The sequence below is a fragment of the Alligator mississippiensis genome, chromosome 1 (genome assembly GCF_030867095.1).
Source record: "Alligator mississippiensis isolate rAllMis1 chromosome 1, rAllMis1, whole genome shotgun sequence".
In the NCBI taxonomy this organism is placed as follows: Eukaryota; Metazoa; Chordata; order Crocodylia; family Alligatoridae; genus Alligator; species Alligator mississippiensis.
In genome coordinates this window covers 191,030,061-191,037,013 of record NC_081824.1, presented here as the reverse complement: position 1 = coordinate 191,037,013, position 6,953 = coordinate 191,030,061, and positions in this window count along the sequence as shown.

The window sequence follows — 6,953 nt, the reverse complement described above, 5'->3', positions numbered from 1 at the left end:
TTTTGACATAACTACAGTTCTAAAGTGGCTCATGTTATGTGCATTACCTTGTTATACAGGAGCATGAAACATCCATTATATGGCTCCAAATGTATGTTTAAAAATGTCTTCAGCTTAGAGAGGTCAGAGAAGGCAGCATCACTCCATTTAGCTAGTACAGTCATGGTAAGTGATTTCTATCCGGTACTGCAGGGGTGTCAAGCTCACCCAGGCTCCTGAGCCAGATATGAACCATGGGGCCCCTTGGGGGTCAGATCTGGACCCAGAGGAAGTGGTAGGAGCATCAAGGAGCTGCAGAGGTTAATGCAGCCATCACTTACCTCTTTCTGCTGATGCATGTCCCTCCATTGTGGCTTTATACCCTTGATTTCAGCGGTCGGCACCACCCTCACTCACCCCATTGTCAAATTCCTAGTCCCTCTAGGACAGAGGTTCCCAACCACTGGGCCACAGCCTGGTACCAGGCCGCAGTAGCTTCCACCGCCAGCAGTCAAGTGCAGGGTTAAAGCTGGGCAGTGGGACAGCCCTGGGAGGCAGGCAGCCGGCTCTGTGCGCCCCATCTCACACCTGCCGCCATGGCTGCACCCGGTGAGGCACTGCCCATGCAGCAGGTACTGGGGCCCACACTGGACAGGACCCCCCAGCCCCACCCATGGCTGGGAGCAAGGGGATGTGGGTGTGGAAATGCCTGGGGTGGAAGACAGGGAGACAGCTCTGCTGCTTGCTCCTAGGAAAGGCAGCAGAGCCACTTCTTCCCAGGCAGCCCCAGATGTGTGCCCCTTGGCCACCACCTGTGCAGCCCCCTCCCCTGCAGGGTCCCCCGGTGCCCACAGCTGCAGTGACTCAACCTGATCCAATCCTCACAACCCCCCACCATGTAAAAATTAAATTAAAATGTGTAAATTAGATAGTTTGCCAGTCTGCAGTATAAAAGGGTTGGGAACCACTGCTCTAGGAGCACCACAGGCCAGATGACATGGCTCCACTTGCCAGGTTGAGCCTACAGGCCAGAACTTTGACACCCCTGATGCACTATATTATTGTTACTGGATCTTTGGGCTAGTATTGGTACTATATTGGTAGGGAGCTACTTAATTCACAACTGTCCACAAAATCAACTTAAAAAAACTTAATTAAAAAAAAAATGCTGACTTCCCCAAAGAGCAAATTATCATAATAATGCAGCAAATTGTCATAACAATGCAGTCTGATTCTTTAACAGTCCTACCAATCATAGCATCCTATGGGGCAAGGGGTGAGGGTTCCGAGGTACCCTCCTTCCCAGTAAAAGTTAGACCAGTTTAGAGGTTGTTCTACTGCTGGTAATACTGCCTATGTAATACTTCACCATTTTAAGTACATTTCTTCCCTGGACCTACAAGGGCTAGGGACAGACATTACACATAAACTGGTTTAAGTGATCAGAAACTGGTTTAAACCTGTAACAGAACAGATGTTCAGTGCACATAAACCAGTTTGAAAATGGCTGAAACCGGTTTGAGCTAAACCTGGTTGAATGTAGTATCAGACTTAAGTGATTTGGGTCAAACTGGTTTATGCAATGTCTGTCCCAGACCCCTTCCTGGTTTAAGTTAAATCAGACTCACCCAGGATCCCAGCATGCTCTCTGGGCTGGGTGGGGCAGTCTGCTCAACAGCAGGGCTGGCCCCTCCCCTCTGCTCCCTAGCTGGAGCTCTGGCAGAGACTGCAGACTCCCCTCCCCCACCACTCCCTGCTAAGCAGGAATTACCCTGTCCCCTCTGCCTTACACACTCAGCTTTAGCTAGCAGGCCACATGTTGGCTACAGTCCATGCTGTGGCAGACAGAACAAAGGTAGAATCAACAGGTAATGTCCCTCTGTTGCTTCCTTAATGGGGTGATAAGCACTAAGTTAGGGGTGACAAACACTGTCATCAATTCCCTCCTGGGCTGGTCAGAAGGGGTGGAGGGGGAACCCCTCCCTAATCAGAACATCCTGCAGGGGCCTGGCCACACCGTCTTCAGCTTAGCATTGTGGAAGGGAATGGAGGGCTGCTCTAGCACCCTGGCTTCTAGCCTGAACCACTGTAGGCATGTGCCTGCATTCTTTCAGTCCAGGGGGGGATGTCTTTATGGTTACAAACTGGTTTAGCCTAGCCAGGTTAGACTAACCTGCAAAGATTGAATCAATTCAGGCTCAGGTTTTTTTAATATCTGTCCAGGCAGTCCAGCCCTTTTGATACATTTTTAATTGCTGTTGGTGTTTTCCAAGCAAGGTGACAGGTGGTGCCCTAAAATTTATTATTAAGAAGGTAACCTTATGTAGTTTTGTTCCACACTCTTAAGCATATCAGGTTTGAGGGAGTGAGGCCCAACTGAAGGCCCATGGGATGTCTAATGCTGCTGGCCTTATTTGAAAATCCCAGTCTAAAGTTGTTATAATTCAGTAAGAAATATGCCTTGGATTCTAAACATTAATTAAGTATAAACAAACCTAGCCATCTACTACAGAGGAATTTATATTAAAATAATTGTAATCAGTGCTATTTGAGCATTACAATGCAATTAATGTTTTCAACTTTTTCCTACTGGTTCTAACAACTTTTCCCCATTTTTCTCAGTGCTGTGCATGTTTGCAGAAATAGCTGCATTAATTCCTGAGCTTTTAGAAAGGAGAGGAAGTCAACATTAAGAGCATTATTGAACATTTCCTTAATGCACAAGAATAAAATTAGTAGGGAAGGACACTTTACTTTCAAGCCTTCAATGGGATGCTAAACATAGCTAAACTAAGAATGCCATAAATTAGAGCACTTGAGTATGTTCTTTCAGGAAATGGCAAAAACCATGAGACTCAGCTTGGAGAAGATCAATAGCAGTGGGACAAAGGAGCATGATTTGCAAAAGTGGAGGTATGGGTCCTAGTCAGAAGTCCTCAGTACCCATTGTTTCCAGAAGCTCCCAATGTTCTTCACTTACTTAACAAAATGGGACGGAGGACATGCTGTCCAGCTCTTAAAGTCCTTCCTCTACACTAGTAATGAGTCTCAAGCACTAGGCAAAGTCTGTTCCTTTATTTTCAGGAGAACAGGGTAAAACAGGAGTAGGAATATATGGGAAGAACAGGATGCTCTGAGATAGTGACTGCCATCATTCTAATGAGGCACCTGGCTATCTGCTCCCATCTGAGGCCTCACACCTTCTATAAAGCAGTTGCACAGCAGCAGCACTCTTATTAATGCACATCAGATCCCCTGCCCTGCTCATTATCCTCTCCCTTACATGTATATCTATGCAACACTCTATCAATACTGTGCAGAGTCAAAACCAAATGTGCATTTCAGGGGACACTGCCTCCGGCTATTGTTTTGCCCCTTTTACTTGAGCAGGACTTTTTCAAAATGTTAAAAATAATTAATAAATATGTGTCAAAATAGATACTCTCCTTTCTGGCTGCATTTCTAATGCTATTTTTCAAGTCAGTTTCCTACTTTTGTGTTAAGCAGTTTGGGTCCAGTGAAGTTTAATGATGATCACAGTGCAAAGCTGAATGGTAATTAAAGAGACTTTACATAATCACTTTTCAGATGTGTTTGGGTTTTTTTAGAGAAGAAATTCATGTGCTTGCAAATTGCTGTTTGTGATGAAGTATATCCCTACTATCTCTGAGGCAAAGTGAAAGGGATGGTTACACATTGCATTATATGTATATTATATGCACATACAAAACTGGATGTATAGTTTAACGAAAGATGCAAGATCTTAAAAGAAGTAATTTTTACTTTATTTCATGTAATTAGCAGTTTCTATTGCTTTCTTAAAGTAAAAGGGAAAAACAAATTTACAGATTTGCTTTATCAGGTGTATAGTGTAGCAGCTCACAGAGATGGAAGCAAACAGAACTGAATTATTGGGTACACAGGTGCTGCCATTCTCTAACACTGTTCACAAAGTCTTTTATAACCATTTTTTGTCATTATTTTCAAGTTGGGTTACTATTTCAAATGAGACTTTGGTCCAGAACTCTCCATATGTCTTTGCTGTACCATGTCAGATACGTAGTATTTGTTGTAGTAGCTGTGACGTTCCAGGGAATATGTGAGAAAAAGGATTTGTTTGCCGATGTCTTTTCTTGGGCCAACAGGTGGGAAAGTTGTTAGCTAAGCTTCTGGATGTTTCTTCAGTGCCTATGGAAGGACACCTTGCCAAAAACTTAACAAACATCTCTCCCAACCAAACACTTTTAACATCATTGAAGAAGAATGTGCTGCATTTGAAAGCTTGTCTATCCCAGCTATGCTGTTGGTCCAATAAAAGATACCATCCACAAAAAGTCTTGCCTCTCACATACTTTACTCAAAGTAATGTTTTGGTGTTAAGTTTCTTTGCCTGCTTAATTAGCAGCTAATACATGCTTCTGAGACACAGACATATTAAGCTATCCGATTTACAGTAATGTCAAGCACAGCAAGCTAACCTTGCTAATACTACAATTGAAGGTTGTTGCATGGATGCATCATGCATTTATTTCACTCATTTTAAAAACTAAGGCAGTAAAGGTGCCTATTTTTTCATTCTGTTAAGTCATATCTAATCTGAAGTCTTCAGATTGCTGCAGTGTGCAGAAATACCCCCCCCCCCCCACACACACACACAGACACATTAGCACAGTGGTTTTCAACCTTTTTTCATTTGATGACCTATTTGGAATGGAGTTGCAGACACCTTGAATTGTAAGTGTATGTATTCACATACTTTTAATTGATCATAGTCATCTTCCACAGATCCCTTAGGCATAGTCTGTGGACCCCTAGGGGTCCACAGACCACAGGTTGAAAACCACTGCTTTAGCACAATCCTGAGATTGTTCAAACACCCTGTATAATTTCCAGAGCATTTCTCTTTTTTGATGCTTTACTATATTGACAACATCATGACACAAGGATTCAAAACAATGCTGCACTGAACAGCATGAAGAATTCTGCTATCAGTGCTTTTATCAAGACTCTTTGGCCAGAAAGGTCTAGGATTGTAAAATCTTTCAGACAAGGAGAAGATCAATAAGTTTGCACAGCTTGAAAAGCCAATCACACATTGAATGGACCTGAAAAGGGAGTCTGAGAATGCACTCTAATGAAGGAAGCTCAGGAAACAAATTTTGCTATGCAGGAAAAGAAGCTGACCAGTGCAAGGTTTGCACTGTGATTTTTCCTTCCCTCATCATTCCCATGTAGAATAGCAGGTTCCAACAAAATTGCAGGGGATTCAGTTAAATGACCCAGCATGGTATGGGGGTCCCAAATGGCCTCCTGGTACATAGATGCTGGAAAGACTATGTTGTGTATCAAGTAACCAATAAGGAAAATACAAATTAGAAGAAGTGGAGGTACCCGACTTCAATGACCAGGGACCATACAGATTTCAAGAAGAGTCTCACTAGCAATGTCAGTAGGGGTGAAGCAGCACTGGGAGCAGCACCCCAGTGATTTAGAGGCTCCGCCACCCTGCTTGCTTTGTCATTCAGGTGTCCACACATAAAGGCTAGGGACAGACATTCAAAAAGCCCGAGCCTGAAAAGATTGACTTTTTCACAGCTTAAACAGATTAATAACTGGTCAGACATTCTCTGTTAAATCAGGAAATGCTGCCACATGCCTGCAGTGGTTCAAGCCAGAAACCGGGGGGGGGGGGGGGGCGCAAGACACTGCCAAAGGGGAGGTAAGAGAGCTGACTACCAAGGCTCTCACCGCTCTCTGCTGGAGCAGGGGGTGTGTGGCCAGGCACCAGCCGGGGCTAGCACAACACATAGGATGCCAACCACTGGCTGGTGGAGGATGGGGCAGCTACTGCCAGACTGAGGAGTGGGGATGGGGAAAAAGTGCTTTTTCTGATGCAAGCATGTATTGAACACAGCAATTTGCAAAGCATACAACAGGGAACTACCATAAATCCTCACCTAAACTAAGATACAGCCCAGTAAAACATAGCATACACAACAGTCTAACTTAAAATGTAAACCAGGAAGACAAGAGAAAGGCTTGCATAAATCTTACTAATCCTGTGTCTCCTTGCAGCCAGACATTCAGAAAGGCTTTGTTTAGGTATTCCCAGCTTTTACAAGTTCTGCTTTATAATGTAAATGTAGCTGTCTGCATTCTTTGGTGAAGCAGTCTGCAACTTCCCTTAACTCCATCTACAGCACATATATGTGATGTTTGTCAGGTCTTTGCCAACACTTCCCACCTCCCAGGGCTTACCTCTGGGCTCACAAGTGCAGGGCTTGGATCTGCACACAGGGGACCAGCATGCTTCACCCCACCCCACCCCGCCCGCAGGACCCGCTGTGGAATTAATCCCCTCCCTGCCTGGCTGCAAGCAAGCTGCAGAGACTGCAGCCAACCCCCCGGGGGTTCTGGGGGAGAGAGAGAACAGAGGGAGGAATTAACCCGTTCCCTGGCTGGCTGTAGGCAAGCCGTGGAGGTGTGGTTGGGGCTGGCAAACCCCAGCTGCAGCCTGCAGGGTTTGCCTGTGGGAGGGGGTGGGGGGAGAAGGAATGGAGAGAGGAATTTGCCTCAGGGGCCATGGCAGGTCAGTGTCTGGTCACATCCTGCCCCTACTCCAGCTAGATAACAGAGGGGAGGGGCCAGCCCAGCTCACTGGAGCAGAAAGCAGAGCCCCGCCCAGCCCAGAGAGCATGCCAGGATGCTGGAGGAGTCTGGTTTAACTTAAACCAGGAAGAGGTCTGGGACAAACATTGCATAAACTGGTTTGAGCCAAATCAGTTAAGTCTGATACTACATTCAACCAGGTTTATCTCAAACTGGTTCCAGCCATTTGCAAACTAGTTTATGTGCACTGAATGTTTGTTTGGTTACAGGTTTAAACCAGTTTCTGATCACTTAAACCAGTTTATGTGTAATGTCTGTCCCTAGTCCAAAGGAACATGAACATGAGAGATACAGAAATGGATATA